The sequence below is a fragment of the Zosterops lateralis genome (assembly GCF_965231275.1).
Source record: "Zosterops lateralis genome assembly, chromosome: 6".
NCBI classification, from domain to species: Eukaryota; Metazoa; Chordata; class Aves; order Passeriformes; family Zosteropidae; genus Zosterops; species Zosterops lateralis.
The window spans coordinates 6,837,047-6,858,110 of record NC_139761.1 but is presented as its reverse complement, the minus strand read 5'-3'; the positions used below and the strand labels follow the sequence as shown (position 1 = coordinate 6,858,110).

The following is a 21,064-nucleotide window of genomic DNA, read 5'->3' as shown; positions in this document are numbered from 1 at the left end:
TATTCAGGAAGCAAGGTAAACTAGTCAGTGTGATTTCCATACTGCCCCAGGTATGAGCATGTTCAGTCCTAGAGCTCATGGCTAACTTGTGCATGTCCCTGCACAGATGTACCCTCACGGCTCTCCCCAGGAGCAAACCTTGAAAAATCATATGCCATGAAATTAGCTCAGTTTTGCACTCCTTAAAGCTGAAAGCAGCACATACCTCACAAACAAGCCCAGCTAGAGGTAGCTGAATGTTATAACCCACTGTTAGCAAATCCCTGCTTCATTGGTTTTGCCGTTGGAGATCCATGCCCCATACTTTCCCAATTAGGCTGGCTATATGCTTTCCACTGGTGTTGCAATAGGAATTACAGATATCTTTTCACGGCATCTCCAACCGCTTGTTTTTACTTTTCCTCCTTTGAAGTGCCACTGATTATTTATGAGCCACTGAGGGACTCAAAGACCTGCCCTCCATAGAGGCCTCTCCATGTAAACTGAAGTCTGTTCCTAGCAACAGATTATTATTACTCATGCCCTGAGCCAAGCCAACATCATGAACAGAAACAGCAGATTTTTATCTTTGCTGAACCAATCCAAAGGAAGTAGAGCTCCACAATGCTGACCAACTGAAGACCCTTTCCTTTTTGGCTATTAACAAAGATCTCAGTTTATTTTAGATTCAGAGAGAAGAAGCAACATTCAGAGGTGTGAGTCTTGAGACTTGCAAAGTGCTTCTGAGCCACCTTTTTTTTTTTTTTTTTGGTAAGCTATCTTTCTACCAATTTGACAGAGCCTCCCCAAAGGCAAATTGCTGGCATCCAAATCATGACCCCATGACCTAAATAATTATCACAGGAAACTCCACATCAAGTTGGTTTGGTTTTCACTCTTTTATGATATTTTCTTTTCCCATCCCTTCTGATGTACTCACACCTCTGTTAAGCCTGACAAGTTCACACAGCACTTCAGTTTGATGGTCCTGCTTTCTCCCCAAGACTTCACTCACAACGGTTTCATCATGTTTTCACTCAGTGGTGGGGGAAAAAAGGATGTTTAAAGGATGCATTTTCTATCATCTTTGCATTTAAACACTCTTTCTTTTTTTCTAAGATCCTACTCCAAACTGAAATGCATCCCTTCCACCTTCAAAGTGCTTGCCAGCACCACTCTTCTGGGCCATCTCATACTGCATCACACTCCCAGCTGGAATGTGATCACACAGAAAACATGCTGACCCTCCTCCCTTCAAAGCCAGATCCTCAGGAGGCGGCAAAAATCAGGACAGCATCATTGACAGATCTACCCTGACTTCCCCTCTTGAGGAATTGACAACTCGCCTGTGTGTGGCAGAAAAAAAAATTAATTGTCATTATCCAGTACACAGTAATGATATATTCTCTGTGCTTCCCTGGAGGAAGAAAAATGTTTCCATTAGGTTTCCATCCCTTTGAAGGTGATATAGAAAAGAGGCTATAGCCTCCTGATCCTACATAACACCCAACAGCAGTCAGATGGGTATCAGCCAGTCTTTTAATAAGTGGTATTAGTGCATGTGGCATCAGAGAGACTCTGCACTGCCTGGGATGAAGTTAAAATAAACCTAGCCTTGGGTACTGCTATGCCATCAGTAGCTGGAGATGAAGGAATTGAAAAGAGAAAAGCTTGGAAAAGACTGAACAACTCTGCTCAGGTAGAACCAAGCCAAGACAGCATTAGACAGATCTGCAGGACATCAAGCCTAGAGAACATAAGATCTTCAGGAGATTCAGAGCTGGACACGAAGCTGCACCCCACTGCCACAGAAATTACCCTGTCTCATGTGCCTTGATGCTCTGGAACCAAGTGGACAAGTAAGGACTCCTTCAAACAAGAAGAGCTGCAAGACCAAGGCAGCTCTTCTAAGTTTATTTATGACAAGCAGCAGCAGTACATTTTTGTTATCCAGGGACTTCCCAGTGATCTATTTATAGTTTTTGAAAATCAGCCAGAAGAAGCATATGAGTATACAAAAGCCACGCCATTTTTAAGGCCAGAAATGTTGCTGGTTTGTCTTTGATTTACACATCAGTAACACTTCCTGTTGCAGAAGCACAATGGATCTTCTCATTCTGTTAATCAATTTTAAAACACTGTTAGCTAAGTGTCTTTCTTGACCTTTTCTCTTTTTGGGAGGGTGGTAATATATCAGTCATCCTGGTACAATTACACAGTTTGAAAACCACACTAACTCCATGCTGATGTTAACACACACACAGAGAAATGCTTTTATTAACAGAGCTAAGCCTTGTTCACACAGTCACAAAGGTTCACCCATAGAGGTGCATGATGAAATTATCTGCCCTCAGAATATGAGCCTATCTCACATTTATCTGTTCCCAAGTGGGAAGGCAGAGCCAAAGCACACGGACTAAAATTGCAGGAACAATTCAGTTTTGAACTGGTTTCCAAGGTTTTCCATATTGTTAATAGACTCAAGAACTGCTCAGGACTTAAAATCACAGTTGTTAAAGTAAAAAGGAGTGTTGAATGCCTGGAGGCTCAGGAGGCCGATGCCATACACCAGGATCCACTGCTATGCAGGAATCCAGTAACACCATGGTGGTTTCATGCCACCATCAACATCAAGGCTTTGGGTGACAATTCAATCTCCAAAACACAAACTCCATGAGCCTACCCCGACCCAAAACTACCTGTGGAATGCCCAGAAGCCTCCAATTACACCCAAAAAGCCGTGTCATTGGAACGGTGTGTTGCTGAGAGGCCAGAATGGAAAAGCTTTTCCAGAGCAGGGGCTGGTCTCGCACTCCCCCAGCCAGCCAGAGCAGCCCCAAGGCCGCTTCCCGCAGATAACGGGGCTGTGGGGAAGGGTTATCACAAAAACAACACAAGGAGCACAGGCTGGCTCCAGATCCACGCTGTACCTGGGAACTGCATCCAGCGCACAAACACGACCTCCTCCTACGCACCGGGTTAACCAGGAAAGCAGGCGGCAATCGCTGTCATTTCACTCCCACAAGCCTTCCTCCCTTTTCCCAGGGCAGACAAGCCCTACCTGGCCACTTGCCCCGGCTAGCTGGGCTCAGGCTCGGGCTGTGGCCAGGCACAACACACAGTAGCCATGCTGAGCCCAGCCTGGGCTCCTCTGGGAAGGGGAAAGGGCACAGCGTGGCCGGGCAGCGCCGGCGCCACTCACAGACCTCTGACCTTTGGCTGTGCAGCTCCAGCCAGAGCTGCAGTGACACAGCCCTGCTCAGCACAGCCCCTCCTCGGCCCTCCTGGCCCTGAGTCAGACTGTACAGTAGGGAAGGGATGGGATCTGCAATCACAGAGAGCTTTAGTTCTCATGCCTGATGGGAACAAACTGGGCAGCACTGCCTGCCCTAACCAAGCAAGAAGCATTGCAACAAGTTATTCTTATTTGTAAGTGTTTCTCTCCCTTGGATGGCAACTGAAAGTCAGTTTTAATCCAGACTCACAGGCACACTGGAACCACTTTGCATGGTAAAGGTATTTAAAAGAGCAATTTATAACAACTACACCTGCTTGGCATTAATGGCATGATATTCATGAGGAACAGGCTCCTAGTAATATTCTGCCTTTGAAGGAATAAAAATGCTTCCTTCCCAATGCCTTCGCAATTCCCCTTTTCCCAAAATAAAGGAAACAGTCAGATGGTTAACAAACACATTATTCTGTTGAGCAAAGCTCTCCTCAGCAATAAAAGGCCTGGAGTTTCTAAATTAAATCATAACACTGTTCAGAAAGACCTTCCTGAGGAGCAGTAAGAGCTCCTGAGGAGCTCTTTCAGGAAGTTAGGAAAAGAGAAAGCCACTAGGGATAGTGGCAATCTGAATGCAGGAGTTTCCACTAAAGCAGGGGACTTGTTCTGACTGAGGAGAATCCCTGGAAGCAGCAGAGCAATGTTTGCACAACAGACCTCGCAGATGGAGCCATTGACGGTGCCGGGAAAGGGGAGGAAAGTGAAGTGAACCTCTTTTGGGAGCCAAAAGAAAAAGGGCACGTCTCAAGCTAAACTCATCTGCTTTGGCAGTATTCCTGCAAGGATCACAAACTTGATGTGACCACTAAAAATAGCAGAGAAAGGGAATCTACTGCAAGTAGCTCTCTCCGGCAGCGCTCACTGTTTTAGGCGGGCAGAAAGAAAACACAAAAGAGATTTGTCAAGCAAATGGCAAACGAAGCTTGCCAAATTTGAAGGGCAAATTACAATTTAAATGATAGGTCCTAGCCTGGCAGCTGCGAATTCATCAGCTTCTCTCTCAAGCATGTCCAATCAAAGCTACAGCGATGCAAGCTACTATGCTTCCCCAGCAGACCTCTCCTCTGACTTGGATGGGCTGACTCTCCAAAGAATGAGTTTTTCATGTCTCTATAATTCTTCCAGCTGAAAATTCCCTTCAAAGTGCTAGTTCAGGGCCTTGTTTGTTTGCTTTATGCCTTCTGTCCCACGTACTTCAAGGTCTGTGGGCAGAGCAGCCTTTCTACAAGCACAGTCTGCCCGTTCGCATGCCTGTGTTGGTTCCGCACACATGAAAGGGGCCCCTCGACAGTGGCATCTCCCACTCTGACAGTGCAGGACCTTCCCCGCTAAGAAAAGCACTTTCCTTTACCAGTTAAGAAAAATAAAATATCTTTGTCTTTGCTTTTAAAGAATTAGCAGCTTTAGAGGAAAGAAAAAAAAATGCCACAAACCAAAATCTCTGATTTACAGCATTGTTTCAAGCTTGTAACTTTTTGTATGCAGGGAAAACATGGCCAAACACTGTTATTCCTGCCAGTGCTGATGCCAGAGAAGACCAAACAGCCAAAGGGCTCATAGACAACCCAAGAGGAAGAACTTGGTGTTGCACAGTAAACTGCTAGAATAAACTGTTCTTGCTATACAAAATTAAAAAAATAAAATACAGGTGCAATTGCAAAGCCAAGTACTCCAAATTAAAAACAGCCCAGATTAAAGAATGCCTTACTTTTATCATGCATTCCACTTCTGCACACTCAGGAACAGTCTTCCCATCCAAGTCTGAATCACGGGGTGTCCAGGCTGCTTTCTTTGAAAATCAGGATTTCTTACAACGCAGACAAACCAGGACAGATGCCTGTGAGCATCTCCCTGGCTGAAAGGCACCAGCATTACCGACACAAAAGTTACTTACAGACAAGTCCGGTCAAGCACCATGGGCTGTGTTGTGTAAGCAGAGCTGCTGCACCATCCTGTCCCGGGCCAGGCAGCACGGCCAGGGCCAAGCAGGTGAGGTAAGACATGAGCCAACCCCAGCCCCAGCCAACTCCAGCCCACCGAGGCGTGTCTCCGTACAGTTTTTAGGGACACACCTCTCAGAGTCACCATTCAGAACAAAACCCCAGCAGGGAGATGGTGTGTGATCATCAACACAAGCCCCTGGAACAGGATATGCTTCAATTTCCTCACAATCCACACACTTGGCTTTCAGTACAGTGAACTCCTGGAGTGGCTTCTCGCAGAATTTTTGCGAGAAGAAACATGGTCAGAGTCACCTCTGAGCTCTGCGAAGGTGATCCCTCCATTCACCAACATTATCTGTAAAGCCATTCCAAGGCTACCTACAGCACTAGGAAGGCACAACTGCTCTCTGCAGGAACACTGTCTGCACACACTAAATTGCACAGATACCGACTTCCACCCCCTTAAGAACTCCTGAGGTGATTGGATATTTAATTGGGAAGAAAATTCAGACTTTTCTCTAAAATAAAGCCGGTCCTGCTCTTGATTCCCTCTTGCTCTTGATTCCCTCTTACAATAACAAGCTCTGCTTTCTCCATCCCAGGGGTATTTCATCACCAGCATTCCACCCAGTTTTGCATAAGAAACAACACTGCAAACAGTTTATCACACACTCTTTCTTAAAAAAAAAACCAAAAAGCCCACCAAACAACCCTAAATCTGTCAGCCTGTGAACTGTGAAACCACTTGTTACAGTCTGAGCAGCTGAAGAAGCAGGATGACAATGCCAGGAAATACCTGGAATTGATCTTCAAAGTGTATTTTTGGAGACTGGCTTTTCTCCCAGCTCTTATTTAATAATTTGCTCTTTCCCTCCTCTCCCCAGTTGTTCTCTCCTGGGTCAAATTGCAATCTGTTTCACCTCCTGGAGTTCAACCACAGACCCCCTAAGAAGAACTTCAGGAATCAAATTCTGGCTCAGACAACACGTTCTTTCTATTTCATGGCTATCATATTCTTTCTCATGCATCAAGAAAGAAATAATAGTCTGGTATTTGTCTAGAATCAGACGTGCACAGGATCCATTTAACACTCAGCACCTGCCTGTGCTTCATATCTCTGCTACACAAGCAAATTTCTTCAGCCCAGTCTCTCCCTTGACATTTAGCTCATTCAGCAAAACAAGTCTTTCTTCTGTGAACTAGTTCTCCACACAGGAGGAATTTTATCCTTAGCCTACCTGGTTTACCAGCACAGATCATTGCTACAAGAGCTGGTGATGGCTTTTCCAGACTGCTGAATAACACAATGGTGGCAGCAACACCTCAGAAGTGACCAGGGTGTGGCTCCATGAGGTTTGCATTTAGATTTATCTATTGCACACTGTGGATGCGTCTGTTCAAAGTTTCCACACATCACCCAACCACCAGGGAACAGCCACACCTGCGGTCCTGGGCCACGACAAGACTGAACTGTTGGACATTTACCCCAGGGTTTAGTTGCTTGTGACTGAGAGCACAGACACAGTCACCCCCAGCAGCCTCGTGGGTGCACAACACATTGGCATTATGCCTGAACTATGGGTTTTAGCAAGAGAAAAGACAGGGAAAAGAGGATGAGCCTCTGTAATTTTGCAAAAGGTTTCCAGCCAAATGAAGTCAGTACCTACCAGGTGCTGTCCACCACTGAGAGCCAGTGCCAGCCTCGCCCCTGGGAGTGCAGCAGATTGCAAGGCAGCTGTGAGGAGCTCTGGCAGGGGAAGGAGCACACCCTGGGAGCTCTCAGTGTCCTCATTGCTTCCACCTCTGCCACTAACCTGATGTGCGACCTTGAAAACGCCATTCTGCAAATCCCTTCGGCCTCTTATTTACAGCAGATTGTCAGGTCCAGCCCGAAGCTTGTGTGAATCCAGGGACTGAGCAGGGGTGAAGGGTGGATTTAAAGTGGATGTTGCTGTCTGCTCCCCAGTCTCAGGTACAGCCAAATACCTTACACTACACAACCAAGGCTGAGTCTGGTGTAAATGAGGACACTCAGAGCCCTCCCAGACGCTCTGCTGGGGCATGAGACACTTTGGCCGAGATTCAGCTCTCCTGACACTAAACAGCCACAGGAGCAATACCTCTGTAAGTGCTCATTGTTTGAGCTCAGCAGAAACAATGGAGAGGAACAGGCACTTTTAGGGCAGTTTGTCCAATGTATTTTTAGATATCCAACGCAGTGTGGATGAATCATGGCTCAAAAGCGTGTGCTCCTCTCCAGTGACTATGGAAGGAGTCTGGAGAACTGTCTCTTATGCAAATAGTTACGTTATATAGTTCGGCAAGATGAACTGTAGCCTTTTAAGATGAAGGAAAGGAAGGAAACAAAGCAGCACCCCCTCGGGTTACACTGAACACCCTCCAAGTGCTTTGTGCTTCCCTCTCCCAGAAATGCCTTGTAACTACATGGTACACAACCACCTTGGACTTGGCTTTGCTAGAAGAATTTAATTCAGTCATTGAACTTGAATATTTCACCCAATATTCCTGCAAACAGAGCTGCACATTGCTCATGATTCAAGAGCCTCCAAGAAGCTGGACATGCTTCTTGTGAGTCAGCTTTCATTCCTTTCCCTGCATCATTTAGGTGGTTATTAACAACACAAACCCACACAACACAGAAGTCTCTAAGGGAAATTGAACAGAACCCATTTCTCAAGTGTCTCTACAACCACTTCATGGATGGATGTACACAGGCTGTGTGTCACAGACCAAGGGGTGTCCAGTGTGTTCCTCTGCTTAACCCTTTTGCTCCACCATTCACCAACTCCTGGTCTTTCTCCTGGCAACCAACAGGCCAGAAGACTCAGAAAGCAGAACCTTTTCCCACAAACCCCACATTTCTGCCTCCTCCTGACACTTCCATGAAAGTAATTACAAGTGCTTTGTTTTCCATCTTAATTGTAATTTCCTTTGATAGAACTTGCAGCCTGAGTCTTAATGCTCAGATAACTAATGCCATTCTTTTCTCTTCTTCCTCATCCCTGGTCACAAACAGTGTTGCTTGTACCAGGGTCAGCAGTTCCTTAAAAACCTCTCAAGCCAATCTGTGCAGCTGCATTGTGCAGGGAGTTATCAGCAGGCTGCAGGAAGGTTAGAAAGCAAACATGCCTCCCTGCGAGACCAAAGTTATGCCTGGAGTCAAAGCTCTGGCCCGTTTCCCCTCTGTGAGGAGATAACAGCCTGTTCTACACCAGCTCTTTCCCTCACACAGCTTTCTGCTATGCACACAAGCTGGGCTAAACAGAAGTTTTAGCCCCACTCCCTCTTCTGTCTCTGTCCTGGTCCCTCTGCACCTCCACGGAAGCAGACTGTTCCATCTCCTGCTGTGAGTACTGTCATTTAGGTGATCTAGAGAGGTTGTCTTCTCTGTACCCTCACCAACACCAGGAGCTGTGTGTGATCCATGAAGGTGGCAGCAAGTTGGCCAGTTATCAGCAACAGTATTTAGTCTTCCCATCTCCATTCTGCAATCCTTTTGCAAAGAAAATGCTCCAAACATGAGGGGTCTCTCCCCTCTCAGCATCATCCCAAGCCACAACACATTCCTCCTTCACTGTGACTACTTGCTACTGCCACCCTTCATGCTCTGCAGGATGCAAGTCAGTCCAGGAAGGGTAAGGCAGTCAAATTCATGTCCTATAGGATAATACATGCTGTATTTTATGACTCATAGTCCAGTAGCTATTTGTTCTACTGCAGGTATAAACTCCTGCTCCTCCTGCATGGAACCGCATGCTGGCACAAAGAGAGTGGGGTGAACATTGCCTGTCCCTTAACATGGATATATAACATTTATATTCCTGACCAATTCATCCACACCAGCTGAAGTTAAAAACTCCCTCTGACCCAAGTCATCCTTACTCCAGAGAGCAAAAATAGCAAAATCAGATCAACCAGCTGTGCCAGTGTCTATATGGCCACCTCTGCCTCAGTTACAGGAGTCCCCCACCCAAACTGTCCAGGGATGAAATTCAAGCAAGGAAAGATTAGGTGAGAGTTGCATGAAATGTCACCTTCCCTTTAATCACAGCTTATGGATCCATCCCAGAGTGTTACTCATGCAGTGCTCCACACTCCACATTGCGTATAATCCCACTGCCTAATCCAACTGCTTGTCCGAACAGGCACGTTGCTAGGAGTGGGTCCTTGCCATCACTGGGAGCATTCCTTCAAGACCACGTCCTCTCCCACATCTAGAAGTACCATGACAGCTCAGAAAAACCTGCAGGAAAGGTAGAGCAAGTGTGGTGCACACACAGCTCATCCCTTACAACATGACACAGCCCATGGCCATCCTCTCCCACTGCCAATCGTGTTGGGGAAACACTTCAGTTGTGGTAAGGAACAGATAAACATCTCTGCACCGACACAGAGAAAGCATCTCAGCTGGTTGACTTTTAAAACCGGTATTTATTGTGCCTCAGGGAAGAAAATAAATTGGCTAAATGGGCTGAAAGGCACAGCTTCACTAGGAAGAGCTTGGATTGTCTCTTCGCATCTTTCGGCACAAACCCGGCCATTGAGAGCCCAGATCTAAAACAGAGCCGCAGTTGCTAAGAAAACAGCGCTGCAAACAGATGTCAGGAGATGATTCATGGAGTAAGGGCATATCCCTGTACTACAGATAAACCAAAATGAATGAGGCTCTTTATACCTGATCTCCCAAGCTGGGCTTCTTCACACCCGCTTTGGGACTTCTTCTTTAGTTCCTTTCTACATTCAGATGTTGAGGAAACTGAGCAGAGCTGAACTCACTGTTTATGGAATAATTACTAGTAAAACACAACGTGCATAATGAACTCAAGAAATGGGCTAAACTGTGGCCCCATTTTCCCCTGAAACAGTGCAATTTTCTCCCAAAGTGTGCAAGTAATCTTTCCCAAAAACATATCACAAGGAGTAACATAAAACACAGATAAAAACTGCAAAGGAACAAACAGTAACTGGTTTGGTTTGTTTTTTTTTCTTACTTTCTCTTTCACCATAAAACTTAAAATTAGCAGCTAGGGAGATAAAGCATTTTCAAGCTATTAGATCATTAGCCAGCAATGCATGCCGCTCCTGAATTACTTCATTGTGTCTGCGCTTAAAATCTTTGCCTGACAAATAAATAAAAAATAGCTGGCACACTACAGGACTGGTCAAGTGCTACTGACACCAACAAAATTCTCAGTTACTTTACTGAACTTTTAGTCACACTGAACAGGAGAAAGATTAGCTCATTTCTTAGAATCTCCAGAATCATATAACATCCTGAGTTAGAAGGAATCCCCAAGGAGCATCAAAGTACAATTCCTTTGCCCCTCTTAAACCACTATGTTCGAGTCTTAGCACTGAATGATATCAGCAGTACTTAAAATAGAATTTTCTGAGGGTATTTGTAGGGAAATGTTTAAATAAATGAACTTTAATACATGTTTCTATAGAAAACTCAGGTAAAAAGGTAATTATCATTCACTACCATTAATTTGGAAGAATGAACATTAAGTTATATACTTCTGAATAGGTGTTTGTACAATAATTTCACATTGGAGGGCCCAAACATTGCCACTGCACACATCAGTACATAGTGACACGTTATTGTGGTCACTTGCTGGTGTTTCACCTCCAAATTCCAGATCAGCACCTCCCATCCTTCTCCAACTCATCCCCACTGCCACCGCCTGCAGATGCCAGGGCTTCCTCCTCTCCTGTGCCACCTCCTGCTCACTCCACACCACCCCATCCTCTCTTGCTCTGACACGCTGCCTTCTGCCTGGGAAATCAATTATTTAGGCTGCCCTGATTTCAGCGTGAGAGGTGGCCGTGTGTGGATACTGTTATCGTGAGCAGAGTTAACAGCTGCCACCGCCCTCCTCCTCAGCCACCCTAGAAGTGGCCGAAGACCGTGACACAGCTAACCAGGCGCCAGCAGCCACGCATGATCCTTCTGCAGGAATTGCATTTCACACAGAGATGTAAACAGACGTGCCCGCCAAGCTCCGGCTCCGCTCACTCGGGCAGCAGTCACAACAAGGAGCCAGGACCTGCACGTGGCACTTACGTCTTTGTCCGTCTGTCTGTCCTGCAAGGGCACATCACCCCGGGAGCTGAGAGGGAGGAACACTCAGGAATGATAGAAAGAGGGGGAGAGGACAGGCAGGACACAGGGAAAGAGGAAAGCAGAGGCATGAGAAGCACACGGTCACACAGACATGACAAAGGCTTCAAGAAACTCTAAAACTTGCTCAAAGTTTTCTCTCTGGAGAGTCTGAGTAACTTGAGGAGGGTGCACCTGCTCTACTTCCTGATGCCTCCAGCTGCTCTCAGGAGAAATAGAGAAGAACGATTCAGTTTTGGAGCGACAGGGATTGGACTGAGCGCAGGTTTAGTTCTGGAGGTGAAAGGAGGACAAAGAGCCTTCCCTTGAATCCACAAACACACACAGAGAGCACCTGACACTAAGTTACAGACAGGGAGCCCCACGTGCGGCATCCCACGGGCTGGAATAACACAGATCCGTAACAACTGCTCCGCGAGGAAGCAAGCGGCTGCCAGGAACCCTGGAAAGATGGGAGGAAGGGAGGGAAAGCAGGAGGGAGGCTGGCAGCAAGGCGGGAAAGAGAAAGGCGCTCATGTGCAGCGGGAAGCACAGAGCGCTCAAGTCCTCAGCGGGCAGCGCTTCACCCAGGGCAGCAACACCGGCAATAAACACAGCGCAGGGAGGATGCCGGTGCCTCCCGCGGCCCTCCCAGAGAAGCAGCCGCTCCTTTATCCCGAGAACTTTGCCGGAGTAAGTTCGCACCATCAGTTCCCAAACACAGAGCCCGAGAGACGCCGCCGTCCCCAGCGGTACCCGCGGCTCCCGGGGGAGCGCCGGTCACCTGCCCGGGACAAGCCGCGCCCGGGACGAGCCGGCTCCGGCCGGAGCTGCTCCGGCAGCGCGGCCCCGCTCGGGGAGGGAGGGCAGGACCGCGGGGGCGGGAGTTCTCTCCTGGCTCTCTCCGAGCTCTCTCCAAGCTCTCTCTAAGCTCGCTCCCAGCCCGCTCCCGCCACCGGCCGAGCCCGCCGCGCTCCCCGCGCGTCCCCCGGCGAACTCCCGCCGCTGCCCCGCCGCGGTGCGCTCCCCTTTCCCCCGGCTCTCGCAGCAGCGCTGGGAGAGGGGGGGACGCGCTCCGGGAAAACGCGGTCTCTCCATCCGCCCCCTCCCCGCACAGCGCTGTCCCGCGGGGGGCGCGGGCGGTGCCGAAGGTGCCGGCGGCACCGAGGGAACAAAGGCGGCGGCGGCGGCGGCGGCGGGGAACAAAGAGCGGCAGGTACCGGCGCGGCGGAGCGGGGCGGCGGCAGCGGCGGAGTGGGGCCGGGGCAGGGACCGGGGCCGGGGCCGGGGCAGGGACAGGGGCCGGGGCCGGGGCCGGAGCAGGGCAGCAGCGCCGCCGCTCCCGCACAAAGGCGCGGCCGGGCCGGGCCGCAACTTCCCGCGGGCGGGTCCCGGCGGGGCAGACTCACCGCGGGCGCAGTCCCGGCATCGGCGGCGGGCGCGGGTGGCGGCGGCGAGGGCGGGAGGGAGGGAAGAGGAGAAGGAGGAGGAGGAAGGACGGGCCGGCCGCTCCCCGCCCCGGCCGCTGCCAGCGATAGAGCGAGAGAGCGCGTTCCCCGCCCGCGGGCCGGAGGCGGCGCGGCCCCTCAGCCCGGCCCGGCCCCCTCAGCTCAGCCCGGCCCGGCCCCGCCCGCAGGACACCCCGGCTGGGCCGCGGGTCGTGGGGTGCCCGGTGACAGGAGGGGTCTCTCCTCACCAGCCTCGGCTCTGCCGTGCGGGATTTCCCGGTGTTTTCCCTCCCGGCGCTTACCGGGACGGCGCTGTTCATCCCGCCCCTCATGAGCGGCCGGGCAGGGCCACAGGCGCGCTGTGTCCGTGTGCTTTAGACTTGTGCTGGGAGTAGGAAAAGCCGTGTGTTGTAGGAACCGTTTTCTGGTCTGGGAGCGTTTGAGGTTACTGGTGATAGATAAAAATAAAATATTTCGTCACAGATGTGCAGCACCCCCCAAATCAAATTTAGATCATTAGAGAACTCTCCAGTTTCTGCAGAGCCCCCACAGCCCTCCCCAGGCTGAGCTCCCCTCAGGCACAGGGCCCAGGCGTGACCCATCCTCCTCTCTCTTACAGGTTCAGGCTTTCCTCAAGTTTAGGGACAGCATCATCTGGCCATGCCGAGCCAAACTCTGGAAGGCAGATGTGGGTCAGTTATGTAAACATAAATTGGGGGGCTCTTTTTAGAACTCAGAGGAAGGTTTTTGGAGGAGGAAAAGGAAGGAATTCCCTAGATTTGTCCCACTTGATACTGGGTATCTTTTGGCTGTCGACTTCACAAGATACAAATATTGGGATTGAGCTTTGCTTTACACACCCGGAGGTCAGCCAGCTATTCAAAGGAAATGTAACTTTCCAAAAGCCACTTCCTGCCAGTGGCCATACACTGGGCTTCTCCTCAATCTGTGCTGGTAAAACATCAACCACCTTACAAGAGGCAAGCGAGTGAGGTCTTGTATTTGAAGGCTACAAAACCAATTGTACCTGCTTACTCAAGCTTCTCTTTATACCCACAGATCTACTTCAAGAAATTCTGCAAGATTTGGAGCCCTGATTTTCTGCAAGGAAATTTTTCTTTTCCAGGCAAAAGTGAAACCTGCACCTTTTTCAGTCATTTCAGCTGGAGCCTGAGAACATTTGCAGAAACAACAATCAAAGCTGGCTACAACTTGACTGCCCTGCCTTGGCAAACACCTGGTCCAATTCATGCTTTGTTGCCATCCTGGCAATAAACCAACCCTTGATGGTTCTTTGTGTACTTTTTTAACTTGTTTTATTGAGGATTAATTTGTGTTTGTATAGTGACACAGCTGTCTGGTGCTCCATGGACACAGCTGAAGGCAAAGACCTTTGGGCTATGCTGTGGTTTCCTAATTCCTGTGTTATGGCTACTGTAATGCATATCCTCAAAGTGAAACAAACATTTCTGATTGATTTATGACTTTTTTATGACTTTTGACTGCCAGTTTTCAGCCTCCTGCTAGAGGAAGGAGAGAAGAAGATGCAATATCAAAACCAAGCTCTGTTACTTGAAGAGTTATTTCAAGTCCAGTGTTGATCACTTGTGGCTCTTGAAAATGCTCTGAAATTCACCAGAAGAAGTCTCATGGAGCTTTGATTTTTTTATACCTTGGAGAACACCATCTCACATTATCTCTCCATGTTCTTCTCACTGACTTTACCCTGCCATGAATCACAGGGCTCCTCATCCCAGCATACAGAGCACTGCAGGCACGCCAGGCTGTGTCAGACACAGCACAGGTCCCAGTCCAAGGTGCTTGTTTCCACTCAAATTACACATTTCATAACTGGCTTGTAAAGCACTTTGAAGATATGACACTAAGTGTTGCTAACACTAAATGGTATTGTTGGACAGGTTTAACATGAGCAATTAAATAGTAATTCCATAAAAAAGGAGCAAGACACTAAGGTAGAATTAAGTCATATATGCCTACTTTGTATCCAAATCTTCAGGGTGTTGATTACTTAGGCTGACACTCTGAAAATAAGCTTTCATCTCTTTTTCCACACAGCCTTCCAGCTAGGAACTGCTAAAGCCCTGTGCTCAGACCATAACTGCTTTGACAAGCGTATGGGTGCTGCCACCAAGGATAGCAAGTGGCTGACATGGATCAGACTTTGTGGAAGGTGAACATCTGGAAGCTGTGTGAGCAGGGCTCTTGCTTGCTGTCTATCGCTGTCCAAAATGAGCTGCCTGGATGGATGCACAGAGCACTGGGGTAAAGCCCTACAGAGCAGCACTGTCAGGCAGTGATGAATATAACTGCAGTGGGGATGAGGAGCCCTCACAATTCCCATGAAATTCCCTCCTGAAAGAGGGTCTGATCAGTTCAGCAGCTCACCAGCTTCCCACACCATCCAGCATGGCAAAGTCACAGAGCTGAATGTTTCTTGTACAAGGCATCCAGGTAGTGATTGTCCCCCTGGGCTGGGCATTAGTGAGGCTGCACTTCAGATCCTGGGTTCAGTTTTGGACCCTCACGACACTGAGGGGCTGGAGCATGTCCAGAGAAGGGCAGCAGAGCTGGGGAATGGTCTGTTGCACAAGTGTAATGAGCAGCAGCTGAGGGATCTGGGAGTGTTTAGCCTGGAGAAAATCAGACACTGGAGATCTTATCACTCTCTACAACTCCCTGAAAGGAGGGTGAAGCCAGGTGGGGATCAGGCTCTGCTCCCAGGGAACAAGTGACAGGACGAGAGGAAACAGCCTCGAGTTGCACCAGGGGAAGTTTACATAGGATATTAGGAAAAAATTCTGTACTGAAAGGGTTGTGAGGCATTGGAACAGGATGCCTAGGGAAGTGGTGGAATCTCCATCCCTGGAAGTGCTCAAAAGGCATATGGATGTGGCACCTGGGGACATGGTTTAGTGGTGAGCGTCATGGTGCTGTATTAACAATTGGAGTCAATGATGTCAGAAGTCTTTTCCAATCATAATTGGAAGATTGGTCCATAGATCCCACAGGGATCAACAGCGTGATCTTCATGGTAGGACATTCTTTCCATAACACAGAATTTGCATGTCTAGATTCCAGCACTGGAGGGAGATCAAATGTCCCCAAGTCCCAGCCCCAATCTGGATAAAGTGTTAACTCTGAATGATTGAGATGACAGTGTAAACTGATTTTGTTTGGATACTCCAAGTTATGTTTGCTCTGCAGTCTGCCGGGACAAACCTTTGGCTCAGTGACCCTTCTCTTTCCCCTGTGTGCAACCCCCTGAGCCATGCTGGCACGGTGTGAGTGCTGGAGCTGGAGCTGGGAACCAGATGAAAGTTAGCCCTGAAGAAGAATACTTTGTTTTGATCTGGATTGCTCCCAGGGTTTGATTGTGGTGTGTGGACACACAAAGAGGTACATCAGCACAACAGAGGGGGCAGCAGGATCCAGCACAGGGGCAGGAATGCACAGCAGAAGCTGGAGTTGGGAACAGGACATGAAGCAAGAAAACAAGGGATCAGCACTGTGCCAGAAACATCAGCCTCTGTGCCCAGCTGCTCTCTGCTCACCCCATCCCTTACAGGAGAGACAATTGGGAAAGGGGAAGGAGGGGTGAGAGTAGAAACTCACCTTTGACTTTCCAAAGAACCTCCCATGCTGCTGGTGTAGCAACACCAAGGAAATACGGATGCAGTTTTGCAGACATCGTTTTTGGTGGCAGCGATTTGATGGCCCAGTCAGGTTATGCCCCCTCTGTTGTGCTGGTGCAGCTCTTTGTGCTGTTGTGTTGTCAAACACACCAGGAAACTGCTTTAAAAAAGCAGCACCCTCCCCTCCTCAGTTATTTTTACCCTGGCTCAGTTCCCAGACACAATTCACCTTGTCTCCACTGAGGTGCAACTGGAGGAAGAGCGCTGGAATGGGAAAGTGTAGCCAGAAGCAGGCGAACAGGGATCTGCCTAAATACGCTGTGGCCCTCAAAAAACACCCATGGCCCAACACCTTGAGGAGAGTTTACCCTTCAGCAATCACAGCCAGCCTGTTTGTCAGAATTCGAGAGATCAAAAAGGAAGAAAGGAAGGTAGAATCCATGCAGGCACGTGCAACATTTGCATGCTATTTTCCTCTGGAAAACATAAAAGGAAATCTGACAGTAATCATGTTAGAAATGCTGCCTGTTCCCCTCCCATTTAATCTAAGCTCTGTGTATGACACTGTCCCTGGTGTGTAAGACGGCTCCAGCGGATCACCGGGGCACTGACGCTGCCTCCACCACCCGGGTGTTTCTGCTGAAGTCAGTGGAAACACTTGGATGGTTAAAGGTGCCCATGCCTAAATGCTCTGTTAGGTCACCAGCTAATTTTAGGATGGAGGACCACAGTTCCAGAAGAGAAAAATAGGTTAATAACACTGAAGTCGCAGCAAATCTGCAGGAAATCTCCTGGAATTATTAGCTACATAATTAGCAAATCTACACTTCTTGAAGAAATCCTCACCTTTTCTTCAGTTCTCTTTTTCCCTTGATTTTGCCTGTGGATTTTGGTTCCTGTGGCTAAAACAGGATGAACTGAAGACTTCTACACTTAGAGATTAGTTCCTGAACCTCATAGCAGCATCCAGGAGTCAGAACCATGCACTTACATCTTTCTGTACAGGATTTAATTAGGGAGGTGTTTACTGTCTTAAAGTAAACAGTGCTGGTGTGAACTCCCAAATTTTTCATAGCTAAGGCACTGGATTCTGCTCATACACAGGCACATCCCATGTTAGTCTCCTGAGGACAAGCACCTGCCATCTGAACTGTGCAGGGCTCATTTTGCTCCATTCGTAGTGCAGGCATTGTACATGAATAAAGGTTTCCACTCTGTTTTCCCAAAGTGCACCAGCTTCTCTGTTACAGGTGAGGAGGGTTTGTTACACAAAGAAATGTAACTTCAGGTTTCACCCTGAAAATTAATATTCAAAGGTGATCATCCCTGACCCTCAATTCCATCTTAGTGAGGTTTTTGGATCACAGGTATTTACTGAGGGTATTTACCGCTGACCTAAGTCCTGCTTCAGGTACTGAAGTGCCTTTGTGGATCCCACTTGAAACCTTACATTCCTGATTGGCTTAGTGGGCTTAGCAGACTGTGGTTTGGAGTCTGTTGGCCTCCTGATAAGATCAGGTCAAGGTTTTACAGACCTTTAGGAGCCCATAAGACCTTGACCCAACCTTATCAGTAAACTCAGGCAAGGTTTTGGATTCAGAATCCCCTTATCTTAAACCCAAATGTTTATCCACATTTTTCACTTACATGAGTCAGTAACAAAAAATAATACCCCTTCTATCCTTGGACTGTCACAGCTGCAGCCCTTGTGTTTATAAGAGCCCAGTAATGTGCCTGCAATCAAGACCACACCAGTCTTGTCAGCTTTGCCCTCGTGCTCCAAGGCTGGCTGGTGCCTCCCACACATTCTGTGTTCCACCAGCAGCTTGGCATCTCACTTTTGGCTGTATTTCTCAGAAGCTGCGTGAGAGAAACCTGCCAAGAAACACTACTCAGCTGACCATAGCAGAAGCTTGAGAAACACAGTGTAGTGGTCAAATGCCAGGTCTGGATTCAGGAACCCACAGGATGGATGAGGAAATAACAGCAGCTGGACAAGCAGCTTCTTTGTCAAATAGCTCCAACGGCAGCTGCAAGCTCAGGTGCTTGTAAAACAAAACTGAGCAGCAGAAGGCAAGCGAGGGCTTGGGCATTTTCCCGTTGCTGGCCTCCTCTCACCCCTGAAGCACTTTCACTGAGGCTCAGACAAGACCTGCAGTAGTTTCATTTTGAGCAGCGTTTTAATTCCTTTCCTTGCCACCTCCAAGAATGGAAAGGAAATGAAGAGAAAAAAAAGCTTACTCTGTAGTTGCAGGTATTGATAGTTCAATATAGGACACACCTGGGCTGAGGACTGCACAAACCACATCAGGACATGGAAATACTGGATGAGGCACCCTTCTCACCCCTCCATGGTCAGGAAAAAGCTCCCTTGAGCAGCTCTCAGGCAGCAGCAGCTTTGCCTCTGCTTCCCCTGCAACACTGACATATCTTGGGTGGCTACAGCCCATTTTCAGCCAGGATTCAGTGGAGAACAAAAAAGCTCTCAAGGGTAAGAAGTGGGGCTAAGGCTTCTTTGGAAGCAGGATTTAGTAATCCCAGTTGCCACCTTTAAAAATCGGTGCCCTTGGGCCCCAGCCAGCCCTCAGCTCTGTCAACATCTTTACTGCCAACTTTACTAACAGTCACAAAAATGTAAATCTACTGTGAGAAGAGGATTAAGCCCATTCTGGTTTTATGGCCTATGAAATGTCTCCTGCCCTGCTGCCACTGTGCACTGATACATAACACAGAAAAGGGGAATTCAGGCTGCTATTGTGTTTTCAGAATTTTAAAGGAAAAAATGCAATTCCAGAAACTTTACCAGCCAGCCAAGTGCAAATGCAAACAAGGGTTTTTCTAAGTCAGAAACTAAAGGTCTGTACCTTGCCAGATGCTGGTTGAAGTACTTTTTTTTTTCCTCAAAATAAGATTATCAACAGCAATTTTCCATGCATTCAAGTTTGGGATTTTTTTTCTGCAAGGGGATTAAAGCTCAGGCAAACATCAGCCTGCCTGAACACTGCCCTGCTTCATGTACTGCACCCACTTGGGATGAGACCCAAGTAGGGGGACATGTAGGAATCCCACTAAAATGATTATTTCTTCACTGATGACTCAGTTGGCTGAGATTTTCAAGGAGGACTGAATCATATTTATGGTTAAAATTCAATTTGTTGTGGGTTCCTCGCTCCCTTGGCCTGCTATTTTCAAACAAAGGGGTTTTTTTTACTAAAAAAATTATTATTGAATTTTAGCTCTTGGGCTGGAAATATATTTTGGTTCCAGGTTTCTATAGTCTCAGAGAATCTCTCAGCAAAATCTCAGTACCACAAAATAATTGTAATGATCACTAACAAAGTACCTCCATTGAGCTCTCAGCAGAAAAACAGCCCAGCTGAATACATATTTCAATTAAAGATGCAGAATTATGCGTATTTATGCACAGGCCTGAAAAGCAGATGATATTTAAAATGTTCTTCAGGGCAGGCGATACAATTAATTTTTCATTACCTTCAACATTTATCCAATTTATCTCTGGCTGGAAAGTCTCGTTCATTCAGTTCTTATCTGTGTCAAGTTGCTGTTGTGTAAGATTTTGTGGGTGACTGTGACTATTTTAGTCACAGGGGATAGGTAGGGAGTATAATGAAATACTACACTGACCCTTGAAGGCACAACTGATGGCATTTGCCAAAATGGGAATCTACCTCCCTGGCAAACCCTCACATACACACACTCAAACTCTCTGCTTCATCTTTCAGTCCTCCTGGTCAAAGTCTCTTGCAGATCAGAAGGAAAAGTGTTGTGTGAAGACAGACTGCAGTGACCTCTTGCTTTGGAATGTAGTGCTGTTTGTTTTGGCATTGCAGATATATTTAGTAAACTGTCATCTGTTGTAATTCATGTGGGGACAGATCCCATATTTTGAGAGACGTTTGCTGTCCTGCATTGCCTGGAGTCTGTAAATTGCTCTGTCATTTACACATTGGTCTATTTTAAAAGAGTCTTAGTGGACACATCCTCTCCCTTATTCCCACCGTGAGGACCCTGAACTCCCAATTGCTCATGCAGCAACACAGCAGGTTTTTAGCCAAGTCCTCTTCTCCTAAGCAAACAATTTGATATTTATTTACAAGCAGTTTTCCTGAAACCCAGGGAAATGCATGCTAAATGAGCCACTTGAGTTTCTGACTGTGTGACACACACGGTCCCTTGAAGTGTGGCCTCAGCCTCCCAGGGATATTGTCCTCCCTGTGACAGGCACAGTTATTTTTGGCCACCAAGGCCCTGGTGTCAGGCGCTGGGGAATCTTCTGCTCCACAGGAGCACGTGTCCCAACAATCCCATTCCATGCAGGCAGCCACCAGCCAAGTGTTAGTCCCAGTCACAGGTTTGCTTGTTCATCCTCTGACCACAGGGCAACACCTTGATTGAACTTGCAGGGAAAAAAAACCAAACGCAGAACCCCCCAAAAAAACCCTCATGTCATTTTGTGTGTAGCCCAAATATCAGCAGTCACCCTCCCATCTCAAAGAAAAGGGAAGGAAATGATCGCAGGAAGAGTCCATGCCAGCACAAAGCTGGGGTTAAATCACCAGGATTGGAGCAGCATTGCTGTCATTTCACCCCCCAGACCCTGCAGGGCCCTA

The 21,064-nt window shown here is 47.9% G+C and overlaps 1 protein-coding gene across 1 annotated transcript in view; it reads right to left on the bottom strand.

Annotated features, from left to right (window-relative positions):
- The window catches only part of SYNE2 (spectrin repeat containing nuclear envelope protein 2), a 172,583-nt gene extending 159,795 nt beyond the window's left edge, over nt 1-12,788 (bottom strand). The window contains 1 exon segment of the mRNA XM_083863278.1: nt 12,742-12,788. The gene's annotated coding sequence lies outside the window, so the exon portion shown is untranslated.
- Nucleotides 12,789-21,064: the final 8,276 nt, after the last annotated feature.